At 50.2% G+C, this 24,116-nt stretch overlaps 1 protein-coding gene and 1 long non-coding RNA gene across 2 annotated transcripts in view; one reads left to right on the forward strand and one right to left on the reverse strand.

Moving 5' to 3' along the window:
• Ercc1 (ERCC excision repair 1, endonuclease non-catalytic subunit) overlaps positions 1-21,579 on the reverse strand; it is a 35,360-nt gene extending 13,781 nt beyond the window's left edge. The window contains exon 1 of the mRNA XM_085693464.2: positions 21,463-21,579. The gene's annotated coding sequence lies outside the window, so the exon portion shown is untranslated. The remainder of the gene's footprint in view (positions 1-21,462) is intronic.
• Positions 1,510-2,660, forward strand: LOC125399757 (uncharacterized). The gene is made up of 2 exons (XR_007231769.3): positions 1,510-1,800; positions 2,418-2,660. It is a non-coding gene; the product is annotated as an uncharacterized LOC125399757 (long non-coding RNA).
• Positions 21,580-24,116: the final 2,537 nt, after the last annotated feature.

Raw genomic sequence — 24,116 nt, forward strand, 5'->3', positions numbered from 1 at the left:
AGGCTGATCTCCGAGTTCGAGTTATTGGTCTACAGAGTGAGTTCCAGGACAGTCACAGTCAGAGTTACAAAGTGATACCCAGTCTCAAAAAAAAAAAAAAAATAGCCCTACTAGTACAGGAAAGGAAAAGGGCTGAGCGGCCACCGATCAGAGCGCCCTTCACAAGCCTGGCCTCCAGAGGGCGCGCCTGAACCGTGTGTTGTGTGAAGGAGCCACAGGAACCCGAGTTCCCACTGTGCTCTTTGGTTTCTCCACCTGGAATCATTTGCTGAAGTAAAACAGCAGTGTGTGGTGGCGTCCATCAGCATACCTTCAAACCCAGCTCTGAGAAAGCTGAGGCAGAAGTACTACTGCAGGTTCTAAACTAGCTTGTGCTACATAGTGACTTTCAATCCAACCTGTGCCACTAAGCAAGACCCTGGGGAGAAAAAAATAACCCAACACTGACGTATCGGTGCACACCTTCAATCCCAGCACTCGAGAGGCAGAGACAGGCGGATCTCTGTAAGTGTGCAAGGCCAGTCTGGTCTACAACAGTGACTTCCAGATCAGTCAGGGACACATAAAAGGACCAGGGACTGGAGAAATGGCTCATAGGTTAACAGCACTGGTGTTCTCTCTTCCTTAGGACTCAATTTCCGACATCCACAGGGTGGCTCACAACCATCAAACTCCGGTTCCAGGGGACCTCCACAGGCACCAGGCACACAAAACCCTCATGCACATAAAACAAGATAGAATTCCATGCCATTTTTTAAAAAAAAGTACCAGTTTGCGTGTCTCTGAATCCAAATGAAAACTCAGACCGTGTCTGAGATGCCAAGCCAAGTAGAATCCTAACTCAGTTTTTCCCACGGGGTTGAAAAGGAATCCCAAGCCTTGAGCCTGCAACTCTCAGATATACCGCCAGGGGTCGCCAGCGCCCCGCTAGAGGATTCTCCGGTGAGTTGAGCTGAACCACGCGGAATACTCAGGACCCAGCGAGAAGGCGACGCGCATCCTTACTGCAGCCAACCTGCGTCCCGGCCGCCCACGGCTGTGACTTTGAGTCGTTTGCCTTAGTCAAGGGCGGGAAAAGTTGTTCTTAGTTCTTCATCATCCCTAAGTTTGCTTTGTGTATTCAATTTGTGCACTGAGCCTTGCATGCCCAGATCCAGAACCTCCCACTCCTGGTGCTTTGAGTTCAAATGATCCCACTTTCCTCACTCAGCATCCGGGTTCAGCTCTCCTCCTGAGCTTGTTCCTCCTGTATCAACTTAGGATCCCCTCTGCACTCCAGAAGGGATGGAGAATTGGGGGGAGGGGGCGTGCTGGGACCAAAATGAAACTGGACAACTGGAGACCCTCAAAGGTTCCGCCCTCGGCGGTGGGGAGGTGTGGGGGGGACGAAGTGACCAGGCCGACGTCCCCACCCTCCTCTAAACTTAGCTGTGGTGACGGCGATCGCGGCGGGCTGGGGACGCAGGGGGCCCGAGCATAGAGGGGGGCGGCTCGCCTAGGCTGTGAGAACCTCTATTTATAGTGCCCGGAGCCCGAAATAGCGTGGAGCAGAGCGGCCGGGATGACGTGGGAGCCGCCCGGGGCTGACTCACCCGGCCCGGAGTGGAGGCCCCAGGATGGGGGACCGTGGAACATACCGGACCCGACCCCGCGCCTTCATGGACACCTCTTTTACTAGGTCATCCCAATGTGTCTGCTGGGACAGGCGGTGGATGGATAGATACACAGCAAAAGATGTCTGTAGCATGGGGCACTGCAGTTGAATTAACGGCAGGATTTCCACCAAAGGAATTGAACCAGGTATGCACACCTGCTTCTCACCAGAAAGAGTACTGAAATGTTTTAGACTTGGAGGTATGGACACACTGACCACACACAGCCATTATTCCATAACGTGTCTCCTATACTATTCCCCGCCTCCTCCCTCCCCCATGTTCCCTCTGCTTGGAATGCTTGTCCCTGCTTCCAAAGACTGGAGAACTCATACGCTTACTTTAGAGCACCGTCCCTCTGTGACCTACTGGCCTGGGATAAATGAATGGAGCGCAGGGTAGCCAAGACACAGCTAAATATAGATTTCATTTAGCTGATTAGCATGGATTAAAAAGTGTTGGCAAGAAGAAAAAATGGATCCAACAGCAGCTTACTTTCTGTTCTGGCAGCAGGTGAGATGGGCAAGTATGGCTCAGGAGCCTCGTTATAGCCCCAGGAGCCTCGCTAGTCCCAGGAGGGGCACACTGCAATGATGCTTACGGGGATGGTGGGCATTGTGCCTGGGCAACCTGGTCCTGAGGTCATGCAAGTCCCAGCATTGGGGCCGTAGGGAGCCCAAGAAAGGTGTAAAGACATCAAAATGATTGCCGTGCACACACGTGGACACTTGGGAGACTCTATTGTATTTTTCCTGAGTTTAATAGAGCCTGGATGGAATCCCAGCAGACAAGACACAGAAGTAAATGTGAGGAAGAAGGGTGCTGTCTCCCTGAAGCCCAACTGGATGGCAACTTGCAAGGACTTAACAATCCTAAACTCCGTGGGGAGGCCCGGACCCAGATGCCAGCCCTCCAGAGTCTGAGACCAGAGGACAAAAAAGTTAGAGGCCAGCTGGGCTACTCAGCAGGGCTCTGTCTTAATAGAAATAAAGCAATGGCTGTAGAACATCTCTGTGTTCGATCCTCCATCATTGCATAAACCATGCACGCTGGTTCAGACCCAGGTGGAGGCTGAAAGATCAGGAGTCCAAGGTCATCCAGGGCCACTTAAGGAGCTTGCTGCCAGCTGGGCTACCCGAAACTGTCTCAAAATAAACAGTTAAGTAAGAAAGCAAACAAGTAAATAGTACTATGCCCTTGGTTATATCTATAGCATGTTGAAAACATCAAAAATGGGCTGGAGAGATGGCTAGTGGTTAAGAGCATTAATTACTTTTCCAGAGGACCCAGGTCTAATTCTCAGCACCCATATGACAGCTCATTCCTGTCTGTAACTCCAGTTCCAGGAGACGAATAATAAAAACTCAGAGACAAATATTGGGGTTAAAGCTGAAGATCAGAAAAGCAAATAGCCCACCACTAGAGAGACCTTTTAACTCTAACAAATCTTCAGAGGGAAAGGGCGAGATCCTGTCTCCAGGAATCCTCCACACTCCAGTGAGTTTCTTTCTGTCTCTTCCCCTCTCTCTGCCCAGCTATATCATTCCTGTCTCCACCTCCCTATTGTTGGGCTTAAAGGTGTGACTCTCAAACACTGGGATTAAAGATGTGAACCACTACCACCAGATCTGTTTCTGGATCGATATCTGTAACCCAGGGTAGCCTTGAACTCACAGAGATTCTTCTGCCTCTAGTGGTTTAGCATTGCACTCTGATCTTCAGGCAAACTTAATTTATTAAAGCACAAATAAAGTATCACTACAGGACTCAACACCAGTGCCCATAAAATAAAAACAAATAAGTTACAACCTCAAAACCAGCGACACCTTCTTACTGACTTCTGAAGAATCTTATGTTTTATTAAACTGCACAGCACGGGCTAGCAAGAAATTTGTTTACTATTATTATTTTAATGAGTTGTTACATGTCCCTTGTATTTATCCATTTTCTTTCTTCTTTATCTAGAGACAGAGTCTCTCTGTGTAGTCCAAGCTAGCCTGGAACTCACTATGCAACCCAAGTTAGCCTTGAGTTCACAGAGATCCAGCTGCCCCCGCTTACCAAGTGCTGGGGCTAAAGGTGTGTGCTGTACGCCGTCACACCTGGCCCAATTTCCTTTTATTTGTTTAACATTTTTTCTTTCAAATTCGTGTGTGTGTGTGTGTGTGTGTGTGTGTGCAAATGACACAGGGATGGAGGTCAGAGAACCAGTCTATAGAGTCTTTCTCTCTTTCCGTCTTTACACGCTTCCAAGGATAGAACTCAGATTGCCTGGCTTGCATGGCAAAATCTTTGCCACTGGGCCATTTTGCCAGCTCAGCTTCTCTCTCCCTCTCTCTCTTTCCCTCTCTCTACCTCTCTCTTCTTCCCTCTCTCTCTTTCTCTCTAATCACCAGTGTCTAACGTAAAGCAGACTAGCCTCAAACTTAATATGTAGCTGAAAATGACTGTCAACTCCTGATCCCCCTGCCTCCACTTCCCCAGGGCTGGGAAGACATATTCAACCACCACATCTGGCTGCACAGAGCTTGGGACTGGGAGAGGACCCAGGGCTTCGAGCGTGCCCACCATATCTGGCTGTGCAGTGCTGGGGACAGGGACTGGGACCCAGGGCTTCATTCATGCCCACTATATCTGGTTGTGCAGTGCTGGGGACAGGGACTGGGACCCAGGACTTCATTCATGCCCACTGTATCTGGTTGTGCAGTGCTGGGGACAGGGACTGGGACCCAGGGCTTGGCGCATGCTCACCATATCTGTTTGTGGAGTGCCAGGGGTGGGACTGGGCTTCGAGAATGCTGGTCCAGCTCTCTGTCCAGTGGGCCTCCTCCCAGCCTGGGACTTTAGAGGAATAAACCGAGGTTCAGAGGGGTTAAAGTTACAGCTGGGCAGGTCCAGGGCTGATACTAGAACCAGAGTAACGCACAAGACTGTGGTCTCCTGTCACTCAGAACCGTAGGCCGCTACTGCCTCTGAGATTATTGTTAACTTGTGTTTGTGATTTTTACATTTATCTGGGAGGGGAACATGTAGACAGTACTCATATGGAGGTCAGAGAACAACTTTCAGAAATGTTTCTCTTTCCTTCACCATGAGGGTCCTGGACATTGAGGTCAAGTCATCAGACATGGTGACAAGTTTTTTTACCAACTGAGCCAGCCGTCTTGCTGTCCTGGTGACTTTTTGTATTTAATTTTATCCAGCCATCCATTCATTCACTAAGAATAGGGTCCCTTGTAGCTCAGGCTGGCCTTAACCCTTGCCCTTCTGCCTCACAGCCTGACTGGGGTGACTGGCATGGGCCATCAGGAGTAGCTGTTTTGTTTTGTTCGCAGCAGGGGCTCCCTATATAGGCCAGGCTAGTTCAGGAATAAACTAAATCCTCTCAAAAAATATCAGCAAGGGCTGCAGAGATGGCTCAGAGGTTGGGAGCATTGCCTGCTCTTCCAAAGGTCCTGAGTTCAGTTCCCAGCAACCACATGGTGACTCACAACCATCTGTGGTGAGGTCTGATGCCCTCTTCTGGCCTGCAGACATACACACGGAGGGAATATTATATACATAATAAATAAATAAATAAATATTTTTAAAAAAGAAAAAATATCAGCAATACACCTGTCTCGATTTCCCAGAAAGTGAGTTCATACGTGGGAGCCAACACACTTGACTTGAGTGTTGGGGTTTCTTGACAATTTTACTTGTGTTAGGAGGCAGCGTGGCACGTGCAGACCACAGCACACATGTGGAGGCCGGAGGACGGCTTCATGGCGTCAGTTCTCTCCCGTGTTTACAAGGCTCCAGGATCTGCCGCTGGTTGTCAGGCTTTCGAGGCCAACCCCTTTCCCTTTCCCTGCCAAGTCATCTCACAAGCCAGAGTCTGAGGTTTTAATTGGCTTTCCTTCTCCCCCCAAAACAGGGTCTTGCTGTGTGGCTCAGATGAGGCAGGAACAGGTGACAATCAGTCATCTCTCAAGCTCTTGAGAACTGGGTACAGCTTAATTTTTATTCACAAAATGTACATAAATGTGACTCTGTTGAGAAAATTACAGAAACTTAATACCCTGAGTCCCCAGGAGGTGTGGCTCAGTGACAGAGCCCCTGCCTAGAATCCCCAGTATTGTTACTCCTTACGTGCTTGCTCGGTGTGGCTTGGTACTCTTTGGGGATGCAGCAGTGGAGGAGGCTCAGGTGTTCTTTGAGATCATGAAACTCAAAGAACGAGTCATACCAAAGAATGAGACTACACCAATCGATGAGGAAGGATGAGTCGATAAGGCCTTTTCAGCAGCACCTCTAACAAACTAATCAAATCACCAGTGAGGAACTGGGTGTGTGGCTGACGGTGCAGCGCTTGTCTATCTCGCTGAAAGCTGAGTTCCACCCCAAGCAACAGAACAAAAAAACAAAAACAAAAACAAAAACAAAAAAAGAGAGAAAGAGAGAGAAAGAAATGGGCTGGATGTGGTGGTACATGCCTTTAACTCCAGAACTTGGGAGCCAGAGGCCAATGAAGCTCTGTGAGTTCAAGGCCAATCTGGTTTACCTACCAAGACCCTGTCTCAAAAGGAAATAAGGACTAGTGAATAAAGGTGGCTCAGGGGAGCAGTGCATACCTGCAACCCTAGGACTCTGGAGGAAGAAAGGCAAGCTCAGATATTCAAAGCCATCTTCTTTGGCAGGCAAGGGTGACAGCCGATCTCTCCGGCTTCTGCCATCCCATCCACCCATCCCAACCATCCAAGGGAGACACCGAGAAGGTTCAGTGGCTTCCTTTCAGGTGAAGAGACTATGAGCTTCCATCTCGGGTTTGCTCAGCATCGGCTTGGCTCCCTCCTGGGCCAGGGAGCTCATGACCTCCCTGCCTTCACTTGCTGCTCCTGAGAAGCGGAGGTGGGTGGTTTAAAGAGGCAGTCTCCTGTCACCCACTACCCGCTCTGTGCCTAACTGTAGGCAGAATGCCTCCGCCACAAATGCTCACCCTAACCCTAGAAGGGAAGGTACTGTTTGTTCTCGGAAACCTGTCCTGCCTCCCCCTCCTCCTAGCCACATGGGCGTGGAAGCTGGGGCTCCCTTCTGTCAGCGCCATCCAACTCTGTGGGAAAGGCTCCTATTCCACACCTCGACTCTGGGTTTCCTTGGCTTCAACTTATCTCTTTTCAGGTGAATTCAACCCATCCAGGCCCAGCCCAGGCCTCTGTCCGCCTGTGACCATGATTAGTTCAGGGGCAGGGATGTGACCCTGTTGGGGTCCAATGAATGACGGCTGAGGCAGAAGGCTTGGACAACTAGGCACCAGTTTGGAGGGCATAGTGAGCTCTTTTCTAAAATAACCTTCACATAGATGAAATAAGGGTTGGGGAATGTGGCTCAGTGGGTAGAGTCCTTGCCTAGCAACCATGAAGGGCTGGGTTCCATCCCCGGCACCAAGTGGCACACATCTCTTCTATCTTCACTTGGGGATGGAAGCAAGAGGATTAGAAGTTTGGTGGCGCAGGCCTTTAAATCCAGCACTCAAGAGGCAGAGACAGGTGGATCTCTGTGAGTTCCAGGCCAACTTGGTCTACAGAGTGAGTTCCAAGACAGGCTCCAAAGCTACACAGAGAATCCCTGTCTCAAAAAGCAAAACCAAAATGAACAACAAAAATAAAACAACGTGTATTTGAATCTTTGGTTTCTAGTTAGTGGAACTGTTTGAGGATTAGGAGGTGTGGCCTTGGAGGAGGAGGTGGCTTTGGAGGAGGTATGCCACTGGGGGTGGGCTTTGGGAGTTCAAAGGCCCAAGCCAAGCCTGTCTTGTTCTCTCTGCCAGTAACCTCTGTCCAGATGTGAGCTCTCAGCTACTGCTCCAATGTCTGCCTGCCTGCCCGCCTGCCTGTTACCACACTTCCCGCCGTGATGGTCAAAGGCTCCCACCCTTTGAAACTGTAAGCAAGTCCCCAGTTATCCTTCCTTCTACACATTGCCTTGGTTGTGGTGTTCCAACACAGGGATGGAGCAGTAACTAAGTCAGATTCCCAGGACTCACATGGCAACTCAAAATAAACCATTCCTCTAGTTCCAGGGACTCAGCACCCTCTCGGCCTCCTTGGGCACTGCACGACGGTGGTCCATATACATATATGCAGGTCCAGTAGTCATACACATAAAATAAAACAAATTATATAAAAATACATTCAGGGGGCTGGAGAGATGGCTCAGAGGTTAAGAGCACTGGCTGCTCTTCCAGAGGTCCTGAGTTCAATTCCCAGCAACCACATGGTGGCTCACAGCCATCTGTAATGAGACCTGGTGCCCTCTTCCGGCCTGCAGGCATACATGGAGGCAGAATGTTGTATACATAATAAATAAATAAATCTTTTTAAAAAAATACATTCAGGAATCATCCCAAATACAACGCGGCCCTGGGGACTCGAGTTTGACCCCCAGGATCCAGGTAAAGATGAGAGGAAAGAGCAGGGCGGTGGTGGCGCACGCCTTTAGTCTCCACACTTGGGAACTTGGGAAGCAGAGGCAGGCGGAACTCTGTGAGTTCAAGGCCAGCCTGGTCTACAGAGCTAGTTCCAGGACAGTCAGGGCTACACAGAGAAAGCCTGCTTGAGAAACATACACACAAAATGAAAGGAAAGGACAGAAGCAGTTCCACAAAACCGTCCCCTGATCACCACACACATGACACCTGTGCATGCACACGTCATACAATACTAAGTAATATGGAGAGCATGACTTGGGGAGTCCCAGAGAAATAGGGAAATGTAGGTAGTGATTTCGTGGCATCAAGCTGTGACTGAAGCTGATCATCATTTTCTTCTCTTTTTCTCCCTTCCCCCACTCGCTCTGTTTTTACTTATTTGGTAAGTCAATACATTTCCTCAACCGATCTGCAGCCAAGGCTGAGACATTCCTAATTAATCCCTTGCTTGTCTCCAAGGCCTCCCAGAACGAGCCTTGAACTCTCCTAATCTGACAGGGACAGCATATGATACTCTCTGCATTACAGCTGAGACCCTGCAAGGTCCAAACGCGTTATAGCTGGGACCCTGCAAGGTCCAAACGCGTTATAGCTGGGACCCTGCGAGGCCCAGGTGTGTGACCTCTTTGCATCTCTTCCAGGTGCTTGTCCAGCTCCCTCACAAGGCAGGCTGTCTGTGGTGACCCGGGATATTCACCTCCATGTCTATAGACATAGACTTGAGCCAGACCCTGGCCCGAAGCTTCTCTTCGTGGTCCTCGCTGGCTGATGGGTGCCTCTTAGCAGTTCTTACAATGCACTATGGATGAGATACTGGGGTCTGTCCATGTCCCATACCACAAACAGCATGAAAGTTAACACTGCATCCCCAGGGCCAAGCCTGGCACACAGACAAGTCATAAAAATGTATATTGAGGATTCAGCAGGTAAGGTACTTGTCACCAAGTCTGATCATCGAGTTCAATCTTGGGGACCCACTCCACAAAGCTGTCCTCTGACCTCCACATGACCTCCACAGTCAAAAGACCATGCATGATAAACGAACAGGTTTGGGTTTCTTGTTTAATTGTTCTCTCTCTCTCTCTTTCTCCCCTTCTCTCTCATCTGTGTGTGTGTGTGTGTGTGTGCATGAATGTGTGTGCTTGTGCGTGTGTGTTGAAAAAAGGTCTCATTACAAAGCCTTGACTGGCCTGTAGCTTGATATGTAGACCAGGCTGGCCTTTCTTAGATGTATCTGCCTGCCTCTCCTCCTGAGAAGACACCAGGAGCAAGTGGGGTGGCTTCTGGGACTAAAATGTGTATCACCCTACTTGGCAAATAAACTTTTTAAGTGTATGATGAGCCCATCGAGATGGCTCAATGGGTAAAAGTGCTCTTGGAACCCATGTAAATGTGCACAGGCTGTGTACAAGTGCACACACACACACACACACACACACACACACACACACACACTAATTAAAAAAAACATAAAAGCCATTTTTAATGGTGTTAGCCATCCCAGCACTTGGAGGTCAGAGGCAGGCCAATCTCTTGGAGTTCAAGGCAAGTTTAGTCTACATAGGGGGTTCCAGGCCAGAGAGGCAGCATAGTGTGACCCTATTTCAAAGGAAGGAAGACACACACACACACACACAGAGAGAGAGAGAGAGAGAGAGAGAGAGAGACAGACAGACAGACAGACAGACAGACAGACAGACAGACAGGCAGGCAGGCAGGCAGGCAGGGGAGGTGAAGGAGGGAGAAAGAGACAGAAAAGAGACAAAGAGGGAGAGAGAGAAGGAGCGAGGAGGCATGTAGTCAGATCTCTGTGAGTTCAAGTTTAGCCTGGTATGACCTATCTCAAAGAGAAGAGAGGAGAGAGGAAATGGGAGAGAGAGACACACAAAGAGAGAGACAGAGGAAGAGGGAGATAGGGAAATAGAGACGGAGAGAGATCCAAGCTGAAGTTGCAGGATGCTACCTTGCAGTTAGCCCATTAGCCTCATTGCCAGGCCCCCGGGGCGCTGGGGGTTCGGCTTGCCTCGGTTTCCTCCTGCCGCGATGCCTGTGCGTGGAGGGCCCCCGCCTAACTGAGCCCGGGGCTCCTGGAAGGTTCTGCACGACGGTGACTCAGGCGCGTCCCCGGCTCCCAGGGCGCGCACGGCCTCGGCCACCCGCGCGCGCGGCGGCTCCATTTTTACCCGAACGCCGCTAAAAATAGTCACCGCGCTGCGAGCGGAGCCCGAAATAGCGGCCGCCTGATAAGGCAACGACGACTCAGCGCTTCCGGGGAGCGGAAGGCAGCCGAGAGGAGGCCCCGCGGTCACCCCGGCCAGCCCGGATCTGCTCCCCCACCCCGTCAATCAGATCCTGAATCTGTCCGTGCGTCCTCTGCATCCGTCCGTCCCTTGCGGCCCCGTGGCGGTCGCGGGGTCCCTGGAGGCAGTCAGGCTGAGCGCTGAGAGAGGGTCGGATATCTTTTTGTGTTGGGGTGGGTCTCCTGAGATGGCCAGAGCTGGGACTCACCCTGGGCCTGACTCCGGCCCCTTATTTATTTTTATTTTTGTTTATTTATTTGTTTATTTGGTTTTAAGACAGGGTTTCTCTACGTAACTCTGGCTATTAAGGAACTCGCTTTGTAGACCAGGCTGACCTTGAACTCAAAGATCCACTTGCCTCTGCCTCCCAACTGTTGGGTTTAAAGCCGTGTGCCACAACTGCCCAGCTTTCGACATTTTTTAAAAATATTTCCTTGTTTATCTTTGAGACAGGGTCTCAAACATGTAGTCCTGACTGGCCTGGAACTTGCTCTGTAGACCAGAGATCCATCTGCCTCTGCCCCCTGAGTGCTGGTATTAAAAGTGTAGCATGCCTGAGTATTTTATTCATTTGGCTTTAAAAGATTTTAAATATACACTTACTTATTTATTGTGTATGTACACTGTGGAGGACAGAGGTTAAAGTCCTATCTTCCTCAACTGCTTTCCACCCTGGAGCTAGCTCACTGTTTGGCCACACCGGCTGACCATGGAGCGCCAGGAATCCTCCTGTCTCTGCCCTGGGATTAACACTGTGTGCAGCCACACCCTGCCTTGAACTCAGGTACTCATTCATGACCAAGCCCTTGATGGACAGAGCCTTTTCCCCAGTCTCTCCATTCCTCACTTTCTTGGGGGCGACTTGCTATGTAATCCCGGCAGGCTTGGTACTTGCCAGCTTATTTCTTAAAGGATGTATTTGTTATTTTTATATGTGTGCGTGCCTGCATGAGCCTCTGTGCATCACATGCAGTGGGGGATCCTCTGGAAGCCAGAGAATGGCGGAGTTGCAGATGTTTGTGAGCCACCATGTGGGTGCTAGGACCAGATCTGGGTCCTCCACAGGAGTAGTAAACTTGCTTATTTGTTGAGCCATCTCCCCAGGCCTACATTTCTATTTTATTTACTTTTTCTTGGGGGACTGAGGCTCTTGTTTTGCAGCCTAGGCTTGCTGCAAACTCTCAATCCTCCTGCCTCAATCTCTTCTGTGCTAACATTACAAGTGTGTACCATAACACCAGGCCATATTTTCTTTACTATTCTCTCCCCCACCCCGTATGTGTGTGTGTATGCGCGTGCATGTGAGCGCCACAGCTTGTCCAGCGTCAGTCCTCACTCGTGTGTGTTTGTGTGTGTGTGTGTGTGTGTGTGCGTGCACATGAGCGCCACAGCTTGTCCAGCGTCAGTCCTCACTCGTGTGTGTTTGTGTGTGTGTGTGTGTGTGTGTGTGTGCGTGCACATGAGCGCCACAGCTTGTCCAGCGTCAGTCCTCAGATTCTGCCTTATTTATCTAGATTTTTTGTGAATGGGTGTTTTCCCTGCCCATATACTTCATTGGAGGTCAGAAAAGGGCGTGAGAGCCTCTGGAAGTGGTTGTGAGTTGCCATGTGTGTACTGGAATTGAACCAGGATCCTTTGGAAAAGCAGTCAGTGCTCTTAACCACTGACCCATCTCTGCTGGACTTTTACTTTTGAGACAAGGTCTCTCATTCTCCTGCAACCTGCCAAGTTGGTTAGCCAGGGATCTGCCTGTCTCTGGCTCCCCCGTGCTGTGCTTATAAATACATACCACCAATTCCAGATTTTGTTTGTTTGTTTGTTTGTTTTTAAAGTAGGTTAGCTTAGGTCCTCCATCTGGCAAGGCAAGCACTTTACCAATTGAACTACCTCCCAGGTCCTTATTTACTATTTTTGACTGACGTCATAATTATACATATTCATAAGGTACTATATCTTTTTTTTGAACCTCACTTGTATTGGGCAATGATCAGCATAGGCTAATTAGCATAGCTGTCATTTTTAACTTTTATTTTCTTTACTATGCCAGGGCCTTCCATAGCCCAGGATGGATTTAAACTGATTTTGTAACCTAGGATGATCTTGAACTTCCCTCCTGCCCCTATCTCCTGTGTGCTGGGATGACAGACCCCCCACACCCGGCCTGTCACTTCTCTTGTGAGTCTTAGTAAGTAGGATCTATACAGCCGTCACTGTGTCTCTACTAGGGCTAAGTCTATCACTGTGGTGACCTTGCTGAAACCCCATGCCAATAGTGCCCAGGTACTGCGAAGTCCCTCCCTTAGGAGTTATAGCATGCCAATAATTGCAGCCCTAAGGGAGCTGAGGCAAGAGTTCTAGACCAGCCTGAGATATATTCCTATGAGACCTTATCTCAAAAGGAAAGAAGGGGACCCTCAGGCTTGGAGAGGCACAGGAATATTGCCTTTTAAGGGGATGAAGGGTTTTCAAAACTTCAGGTGGAAGCCAGGGTAAGGGCATAGACCTGCCACCCAGAGACAGGAGGACTCACACACCGCAGACCAGAAGGACTCACACACCGCAGACCAGGAGGACTCACACACCGCAGACCAGGAGGGGCTTGTCCAGGCAGTGTGATGCGTTCTGTGCAAGCTCAAAGTCCTGATGTCAGTCCCCAGAACATACTTTACAATGCCAGGTACGTGTGCTGGAAAGATGGCTCAGCAGTTAGGAGCATTGGTTGCTCTTGCAGAGGACCTGGGTTTGATTCCCAGCACCCACATGGTGGTTCACAACCATTTGTAACTCCAGTTCCAGCAGGCCTGATGCCACCTTCTAATCTCTCTGGGCACCAGTCATACACATAGTGTACATACATTCATGCAGGTAAACTGCTCATACACAAAATGAAATGAATAAATATTTTAAAAGTAAGATTAGCCAGGTGGTGGTGGCACATGCCTTTAATTCTAGCACTCTGGAGGCAGAGGCAGGTAGGTGGATCTCTGTGAGTTCAAGGCCAACAAGTTCTACAAAGTGAGTTCCAGGACAGGTTCCAAAGGTACACAGAAAAATCTTGTCTTTAAAAGCCAAAAATAAATAAATAGCAAGATTAAGTAAAAAATCCAAGCATGGGTACTGGAGAGGTTCTTGAAGAGGACCAGGGTTGAGTTCCCAGTACCCACATAGCAGCCTACATTGTAAATTCAGTTCCAGTGATCTGATGCCCTCTTCTGATCTCTTTAGGTACTACACACATATATACATCTAGTATACAATACTACACACATGGTATACATATAGGCAGGCAAAACAGCAAAGCATTCATATACATAAGACATACAATAAGAAATAAATAAAATTTTTATTTTTCTAACCCCATCACTATGGAGACAGAAACAGACACATGGGGAGGGGGATCTGGCCAGCCTCATTTGTTTGTCTAGCTCCAGACCAGTGAGGACCCTATCTTACAGAACAAGGCAAACTGGCACCTGAGGAATAATACCAGATGTGGTGCCCCGGGTTCTACAATCATGTACACGTGTGTGTGTGTGTGTGTGCGCGCGCATGTGCACCCTTATGTACATATTTGTATGCGCACGTGCGTACACACACGCACACACACACACACACACACACACACACACGAACGCACAAAGTGAATATGCCCAGAAAGAGCGAGATTCAGGTTTAGGGCACAAAGGAAGTCTCCTTAGAGGATCTTCCGTATCATTCTCCCCGCTTGAGAGGCTGAGATGCCACAAGAATGTCGGTTTCCCCCTTTCTGTGGCTCTGAGGCACCCAGGTGTGTTTAAAGTGGGAGAATGAAGCTACTAAATGACATCCAAGGGACACACTATGGTGCCAGGATAGCCGGCTCTATGACATCAGAGTGATTCGCCACCTGTGGGCATAGCTAGTCATGCCCTGGGGTGGAGATGAGGAAGTCCAGGAACTCAGTAGCTGAGAAATGTGTAGTCTGCCCTCAGTTCCAGGGAACAGTCTCTCAGAGGGCTGATGGGGGTCCACCGTTGGAGGCTGGGTCTGAGCAAGGAGCCCAGACTTGGAGGAGGTCTATCTGGAGTCAGTGACAATAGGACAGAGTTAGCTCAGGGATTTCTGGTTTCCTGCCCCCCCCCTCCCGGTTTTGATGAATGCTGGATAGCACTCACTGTAATGGCGACAGATTAAGCGTTCAATATATTCGTTGTTGTTTCGAGACAGCAGTAGGGGATGGGGGGAGGGGGGGAGAGGGGCTCACTTTCTGGCCCAGGCTGGCCTTGAACTCGAGACAGTCTCCCTGCTTCAGCTTCTAGAAAGCTGGGATTACAAGGCAAGGGCCACCAAGTCTGGCTCTCAACCAGCACTCTGTGGGAATCAGTTTACGAGTTAGTTTATAAACTCAGTTTATCTTCCTGGCTGATAACTTCGGCCATGATAATGAGTACCTCCCATAGGGTCATCACTAAGCCTCGGGTCCACCTGGGCCTCAGGTCAGGACCTGGATTCTCCTGGACTTGCCTGGACAAGAAAAAGCAATTCCCGCCTGGCGACGCCCCGCCCACAATGACGTAATTAGCATCAGCGGGGATCCCAACCCAAGCTCCTCCTTGGGGTTGAGGGAGGAGACTAACCCAGATCGGTGGCCCCGGCAGGGTTACATAACCGGTCCTCTAGTCCCTTGGGAAGTTGCCGGACGTCCTGGTCGGGCTGGGGACAATGGACGGGGAGGGGCTGTCCCTCCTGGCGCCTGAAAGTGGCCAGCACCCCCTTTCTGATTCACCCGAATTTCCGGTCTTTATGACCTTCCCAGGAAGGTATTCTGATGTTCCTCAAATTTCACTCGCGACCCCATACTGTACAATTCAGCTCCTCACACACCCTGCGAACATCTGTCCTCTACTCCAGCCCCCCAGTTCCTACCCTTACAACCATCTTTTGTAGTTCCAGATCCCCCTAAATTGCTAGCCCCGCATTTTTTTCCCCCCAGCCATCCTTAGTCTGTCTTTCAGCATCTGATGTTGCCCTGACCTCCCGGTTGCCCTTTCTCGATATTCCCCATTATTTCTGAATTTTCCAAAAACTCCTCCTCTCTTCATTCCAACTGACCTCTAAAAATCTTTCTAACCCTCTATTCCTAGATTCCGCCTGTCTCCTTGAAACGGTCCCAATGTCCCTATCTTGCCCCTCCCCCAACCTGATCTCCTATCTCTCTTTTCTCAAGTCAAGTCACTCCTGGCCTCCCGGATGCCAGCCCGGCCTGAGGTGGCCTCTGTACTCCTCCCGATGCGCTCCCAAGCCATGCCCGGGTTCCCAGGCCTGTGCTCGGGTTGGTGGCCCAGAGACCCAGTTTGCAACTGCAAAACATTGGTCTCCAAGGCTACTAACCCCGCCCCGGGGCGGCTCCTGTGGGAACCCGGCAGCCAGGGCCAGGGGAGGGCGCTGGTAGAAAGGCTGGGTTGGGACCTGAGCCCAGAGTGCACGGAACAGGGTTCGTCCCGCATTATCCCCCGCCCTCCCCCATCCCCTGTCCTGGCTCACGCACAGACCCGGACACCGGGACATAACAAGACCAAACAAACCTCGGGATCCTGGAGCAAAAAACAAACAAACAAACAAACAAAAAGCTTAAGATACACGGAGACTTCAGCCACTGGGAATTGTCAGGGATGCAAAGATAAGGGAGAGCCTTATCCCTTATAAGATAATGTCCAGCTTCAGGAATAGACACCGAGATAGTGCAATTAAACACAGGCAACTCCAAATCACGCAGGGACGCCCTTGCTATCAGGATACTCTATTTCTTCGCTCACCAGGACCTTCGAGTCCTGTTTCTGGGACTTCCCCCTTCATCATCTCGGTTTCACATCTGTAACCGTAGGGACCTTCATACGCAGGCCTTAGGCAACCGCACTGTGGTGACGATGAGGGGACTCCTAAAACCTGAAGATTGTAGCCAGGGTCATGCACACACCGTTCCTAACTGAGTCATTCAACACTGAACATCTACTACAGGCGTCCTGCGCACCGGGCTGCAAGTTCCGGGTCAGCCGGGGCTACGCAGAGGAAGTATCTCAAAAAAACAAAACAAAACAAACAAACAAAATAGAGATAAGCAGATTAAATTATAGGAAATATTACAAAGTAATGAGGGCTTGTCAAGAAGTTTGGAGTTTGTAACTGTCAGTGAGGTGAACAAGAAAGGCCCGGGAGATGGCTGGGGGTGGGGGTTTCTGCTGTCAAGCTGGATAATAGGAGTTTGATCCCAGGGACCCACAGAAAAAGGAGAGAAGATTCCTGGAAGTTATCTTCTGACCTTCACATTTGAGCTATGGCGCGCGCGCGCACATACACATACACACACACAAATAAATAAATTTCTAAAATATAATCAAAAGTACTTTTGAAAGGAAGGCCTAAGTAAAAAGGCAAGTTTCGGTAAGTATGGGAGTTGTCAGGGGTGGAGCCTGTAAATATCTGGACAAAGCATGAGTGATCCAGAAGAAACACAGGTGCATATCTGTGAGAAGTAGTTCAAAAATAGAGTTCCTGCCTAGAGTTCCCCTGTGAGGGGCTGGGATGTGGCTCAGTGGTAGAGCCCCTGCCTAGAATCTCCAGTTGGAAGCTGAGGTGTGACTTCTGTGGAGTTTGGAAAGCCCTAACATGGACTAGGGGAGCTTAGCAAGTGCAGAGAGCTTGTAGAATAGGGAGGATGTGGTGTAGCAGAGGGAACTTGAGGAGGGCAGTACAGACAGGACAGGCCTGTTCTGCAGGCCATGGCAAAGCCTTTGACTCCTTCCTAGTATAGAACACTGAGAGAGTTTTGGGCTAAGTGCTCCATGTGACCGGAATTGGCGGTACATATCTACAACCCCAGTAATTGGAAGGTGGGAGCAGAAGAATCAAGAGTTCAAAATCATCTTCGGCAACACAAAGCGTTTAAGGCTACCCTAGGCTGCATGCGACCTAGTCTCAAACAAACACACACACACAAAGAACTACACGGGACGCTTTTGGTTTTTACGGACCCAGCTGGCTATATGTGGACGACCAACTGCAGGAAGGAGGCAGAGAGACCAGCGCAGGGAGAGCAAAGGTCAACACAGCAGTTCTATTATCTTAGACTATAACACAGACCAGCATCCCGAGGTTGTCAGGCATGGTGGGGAACATCTGGAACTCCAGAGGGAACAGGTCTCATCGAAGGGCCCGCAGGGCTCCATGGCAGAGACCCTGTCAAACACTGACAAGAAAGGAAGGAAGAAAAGACGGACTCCGAAGGCGTGTGAACTTTGAGCTGCAGAATTTGCTGATGGTCACATTCCTGGCAAGCCCTTTCGCAGAGAACAGCAGCCACTATTATGTCAGATGGTGTTCTTCCGGTCCCCATGGACGTCATTATCAGAGCCAGTGAGATGACTTAGTGGGTAAAGGCACCTGACGGGCAAACCTGGCAACCTGAGTTCAATTCGGGAGCCACATAAAGGTGGGGGACAAATTAGATTTCACAAACGTGTCCTCGGGTCTCCACATCACTGTGACATGAGATTCCCCAAATACATATTATGCACATGTGCACACATCACATGCACACACATATCACAGTCACACATGCATAAACACATACATACATACATACACTAATAACACTTTAAAAACATTTTTAAAAGGGAGAGGGTCTGGGGAGATGGATCAGTGATTAACAATACTGGATTCTCTTTAGAGGACCTGAGTTCAATTCCCAGCACGAACCATGGCAGCCGACAGCCACCAGCTCCAGGGTATCTGATGCCCTCTTCTGGTTCCTTAGGTACCAGGTACTTGCATGCATACAGCATACACACATACACACATATATACACATACACACACAAGTAAAAATAAAAAATACATCTTAGGGGCTGGAGAGATGGCTCAATGGTTAAGAGTACTGACTGCTTGTGCAGAGAACCTGGGTTTGATCCCCAGTACCCACATAGTGGCTCAAAACCAGCTCAACTACAATTCCAGGGGTTCCTATGCTCTCTTCTGGCCTTCAAAGGCGCCAGGTAGCTGGTCTGTACATGGTGCACAGGCTAAACACCCATACACATAGGAAGTTGAAAGTACAAATCTTCCGAAAGATGTTATATACAGAAACTAGGGTTCCCATAATGTCAGTCACCTCACACAGGATCCCCCAAGCTCAGGCTCCAGGATATAACAACACTGTTAGTCCCCAAAGCTAGCCCGTGCTGCACCGCTCCATATGGGCATATCCCACAGCTTCAGGGCCAGGTTCTCATGCCAGCCACACCCAGCAGGGAGAATGTTGCTTGACTGGTGCTAGGGCTGTCGGGCCATCATCTGTGCCAGCTTGGGTCACTTGCTTACAGGCAGGCTGGCACATGCCAAGGGGAGGACCCACAGCCTTCCACTATCAATCACGGTCCTAAACTAGGCACACCCCACACTTCCTGCAGGAACCTGCTAAACTTAGTCACACGTGTACACTGAGATGTGGCCCTGGGCTGGTGGAGATGCATTTTCTGATGGTGCAAAAACAAAAGGTTTATATCTGTCGCTTCTGTTTGTCTGAACTAGGGATGGAATCCAGAGCTTTCTGTGGGTTAGGAAAACACGCAAAGTCTAAGCCACGCCCCCAGCCCCTCCTGGGGTATTCTAGACACGGGCTGTACCACTGAGCTACATTCCCAGCTCTTTTATTTTTGTTTTGAAATACACGTTTTACCTAGTTACTGAGGTTGGTCTTAAATTCGCAGTATAGCCCAGGCAGGCCTCAAACCTGTAATCCCCTACCTCAGTCTCCTGGGATTGCAGGCTTGCACCTCCTCACCTAGCTGCTGTGGAATGAACTCTTGCTTGCACCCACACATCCCTGCAGAACCTATCCTACTAGTGTGGCATCAGGACTTGGCTTTTGGACAAGTATCACACACACACACACACACACACACACACAAACACTCCTCATAAATATAATTTAAAATTAAGCCCATGACTGACAAAGGCAAAATGATGATTAGTGGTACAGAGGGACGCCCAGAAGGGGTGCAGCCTCTCCCAACAGTGTGTATAGCCATGCCCCATGCTTGCTAGACACACCATTGCCATGGATGGGTTGGCAGTCTCAGAGCACCGGGCTCTCTCTCCAGGCCTTCTATGTAGGATGTACAAAAGACATCGTTTACATAACCTGCCCTGCATGCAGAACCCAAGAGCTTTACATAACATAGCGCAGTGAGTCACCACACAGACACGGGACAGTGACCTGACAAGCCCAAGGAGGGGAACCCCCACTAAGGACCGTTACCCGGAAGTGACTCTGGGAAACAGAGAGAATATGGGTGCCACAGAGAAGCCAGCAGGGTAAGGGTCAGAGAGGGCAAGGGTTCCGGCCCCATTTGCCAACCAGTGGAACATAATAAAAACATTATTAATAGAGGCTGGAGAAATGGTTCAGTGGCTAGGAGCAATTGTTGCTCTTGCAGAGGACCTGGGTTCGATTCCCAACACCTATATTTTGGCTCACAACCATCTGTACCTCTCATGTACTCAGGCGGTGCACAGGCATATACATAAAATTAGTAAATCAAGAAATATATTTTTAAAAATCACTAATATGTAAAACATCTGGTTAGTCACTATGCCACACTGCATGAAGTACATTCCTATTCTTCACTTATTTTATATTTTTATTAATCTGTTTTGTGTGGGGTGAATATGCTTGCTATGCCTTGTGTATAGAGGTCAGAGAACAGCCTACCGGAGTCGGGGCTCTCTTTTCAGCTGTAGGTCCCAAGGATCGAACTCAGGTTGTCAGGCTTAGCGGCAAGCGCCTCGGCCCACTGAACTATCTCACTCATTTATTCATTTATCTCAAAATCAGTGAGGTAAGGACAGAACCCAGGTTATTTTTTATTAACATTTATTTATTTATTGAGTAGGGTAGGAGGTGCAGGTGCCAGGGTGCGTGTAGAGGTCAGAGAAGAATTTGCGGGAGTTTTCCTTCCCTTCCACCATGTGGGGCCCAGGGACTGAAGTCATTTCCACAGGCTTGGTGGCAAGTTCCTCTGCCCACTGAGCATCTAGGCGGCCCATGGTACTTACTACCCACACACAGAATTTAGCGAGGTCACGTGCCTCGTGGTGAGAGATGTTTTCAATCTACCCCAGGAAGGGAAGGGACTTACGGGTCAAAGTCATAGGGCGGGTACTGGAATCCAGAAGTTTTATTTTTCTCACCTCCACGTACATACCTTGGTAACCTGCTGCGAGAGAACCTGCCCATAGGAGCAATCAACAAACACTAACTTCTTAAATACTTGAGTTGAAATATCTACAGCTGTAGCCTGGTGTTCTCTCTCCGTCTCGAGAGCGGGGGTGCTCCTAACCCAGCCTCCAAATCCACTGACAGTCCCCGTGGTTGGAAGGAACTGTTTTTTTCTCCCTGCAATTCCCGGGTCTCCTCGCGGGACCCAGGACTGGTTCCTGCTTCTTTAAGACAGGGAACAGTCGGCCCTCGTTGCCCTGGCAGCGCCGCAGCGGTTGCCTGGCAATGTCAACAAACCGCGGCGCCGCCGGCGACTCTGTGCGCCCCGCCACCCCCGCCCGCCCAGACGTGGTGACGCGGCGGCCTGTGGCACGCCGTTGCCTAGCAACCGGAAGGTTGTTTGTCCCCGGCCAGGCGGCACGACCGCGCACAGCAGCCAGGGCTGACCGGGGCAGACGGCCCGACCCTGGGATGACAGCTAGGGGACACCTGGGTCCCCAAATTACCGCCGTCTGCACCCCCTCCTCCCAGGAGTGCCCGTCTCTCCAGAGCCTCCCGCCATTGACTGTTTTCTTCTCCCAGACCATAACACACAAAAACAAGAGAGGTGGCCCTTCTCAGACTTGACACTGTGACCTCAGACCCCAGGTTTCCGGTGCAGTGCTGGGGCAGGGGGATTCCCCTGACCGGGGGAGACAGTTGCGCAGTGCACGACATGTACACACGCACACAACCTAGGGCCACAGCCCGTGCCTCCCCTCCCTCCCCTGAGGGTTTCTTGCCTACCTGTCTCCTCCACCGCCTCTGTCACCAGTCTGAAACATCCCGGCTGCGTCTGAGATGCCATCCACGAACTGGGAGGGTTACCCATTGGCCCAGCACACCTCCTCCCAGGGCCCCCATGCTGCAGCCTCATGTGACCAGGGCTGGACTGAATCTCTGAGCTGAGAGAAACAGGGTGTGACCGTGTGAGTGGAGTGAGTTCTGGGGACAGTGCCCAGCTGTGTGATAGACAGCAGGTTTCCCAGGCCCACTGTTGTGTGTGAGAGAGAGAATTCGAGTGTTTTTCTAGGTTCATGTTTGTGTGTGTTGGGGGTGATTGTAGCCGGGTTGATTGTGGAGGGGTGTGTGTGTGTGTGTGTCTCCCCAGGTGATCTGTGAAGCCAATAATGTGGAAGTGTCTGTGGGTGGCTTCCCCTCTAGCGGTACCTCCTGTTTGTAACTATATGTGTTCAGACAATCCACTCAGAGATCCCCTGGGGTTGTGTGTAGCTCACAGAACAGCTTGTTCAGCATGCACGAGGCCGTCGGTTCAAATCCCAGGACTGAGAATTGCCTCTGAGCATTGAATGCAATTTGCTTTCTTTTTTGACTGGATCTAATGTTGTGCAGGCTGCTTTAAACTTTATAGCCAAGGAAACTCTCAAACTCCAATACTTCTGTCTCCATCTTCCAAGTGCTGGGATTACAGGCATAGACCCCTACGCCCAGTTTAGACAATATCAGGGACCGAACCCAGTGCTTCATACTTTCTGGGCAAACACTGCACCAGTGGAAACACAGACCTAGTCCTTTTTCTTTGTCTTTTTTTTTTAAACAATATCTTCTTAGACAGCCCAGGTTGGCTTTAAATTCCTAATCCCCCTGCCTCGTCTCCCAAGTGCAAAAATGATAAACCTGTACCAAGACAGAACTACAGTTCCTAGTGTTGTCTGTCTTCTGCAATGTACTGTGTCCTTTGTGGGAAGGACCCAAGTGTCACTCATGCCCCGGGTCCCCAGCATTGCCCTACACACAGTAATTGCTCTGACCTGAGTGTCTGTATGTAATCACACGTTCTTCTGGGGGTCTGTATGCTGTGACCTTGTCTCCAGAGTTTTGATGGACTAAGACGCGCCCACAACAGGGTCAATGCCCATGGCCTTGAACCGTGTGCCTCTCCCTGCTTTAGCACTGCGGTCTCTATGCTTGGTCTCTGTCATTTGTTAAATGGGGTTATATGGCCAAGTGAGGTGTCTCCTGCCTGCAATCCCAGCACCCATGCAGAGGCTGGAGGGCAGACACAATTCATAGCGAATTCCAGGCTAGAATGAGACCCTGTTCCAAGGTTTCTCCTAGTGGGGTGTGATTGTGCCCACTCATGAGACTGTCAGACATAAACAAGTTCATACAGATAATGTTTACAAAGTGCTTGGCACAGCCAGGCGTGGTGACACACACCTAGATCCCAGTACTTAGAGATCAGAGCCAGGAAGACTAGGGAAAGTTCCAGGTCAGCCACGCCCACATATTGAGACCTTGTCTCAAAAAACAAACAAACACACATGCACAAAAACACACGCATACATGCGCACGCGCACACACACGCACACACACACACACATGCGCGCGCGCGCACACACACACACACACACATGGCTATAAGGCCCCGTTTCAAACACCTCTGGAAGTTCATGTTTCAGGGAAGGCGGATGAATTGTAAAGTCTGGGGAATAAGAGGGACTGGAGTCCCTCTGTGGGACCAAGATGTAGAAAAGAGGGAAAGATGGCCAGCTGAAGCAGGATCACCTAAGGGCAGACTCCTGGAAGAACTTGCTCCAAATGACTGCTGAGGGTAGAGGCTTCTGAAAAACTAGAATCGTGGGAAGAACTCTCGGGGAGTGACAGGAGCCAGCCGGCAGATTGGGAGGATTAGACAGCAAGGACCATAAATATAGGGCACGTACAATGGACAGGCCAGTCTTGAACTCAGCGTCCTCCTTTCTCAGCTTCCCAATGATTACAGATCTGTGTCAACAGCTGGATGTCTTGTTTCTTTCTGTGTCCCAGGACTTGTCTGAGTGGGGATTAAATGCCTGAAAGCCTGAATGGATGGATGGATGGATGGATGGATGAGTGGTCCACACTCTCTGGTCTTTGGGGAAGTAGGGAAGTATTGGTGGCCAGCACAGACTGGCCTAGAGCTCTGACTATGGGGACCCTCTCTTTTCCTTTGTGTCCCCAGCTTGGCGGAGGGGGGGCATGAAAGGTGTGGAGGGGGCTGGGAAGGGAGTGTCACAATCAGTGGCTGCCTGCCCTGGACACTAGCCCAGAGTGTCTGGAGGAAGAACAGGGTATCTCAGGCATCTGAGTCACCTTGGAGAAACCCTGGTCACATACCTGACTGCTGACATCACAGGACCAGGGCAACCCTGATGGCCGAGGGAAGGAGACTGAATCATAGGCTGAATTCAGTCACCTTGGGCATGGGCACATGGCCACTAGTGACCCCCTGAGACGCCCTGAATGGCTGTCTGGCTGTGGGGGTGTGCAGACCACATCAGGGCCAGGGAGGGTGCACCAGCCTGAGTCAGGGACAGGGTGGCTATTGCCGGAGACCACCGACCACAACGTCCACGGCGACAGGAAGAGAAAGTTGAGGGAAGAAAGCCAGAGGGAGG

This window comes from Myodes glareolus, chromosome 1, assembly GCF_982192425.1.
Source record: "Myodes glareolus chromosome 1, mMyoGla1.1, whole genome shotgun sequence".
In the NCBI taxonomy this organism is placed as follows: domain Eukaryota; kingdom Metazoa; phylum Chordata; class Mammalia; order Rodentia; family Cricetidae; genus Myodes; species Myodes glareolus.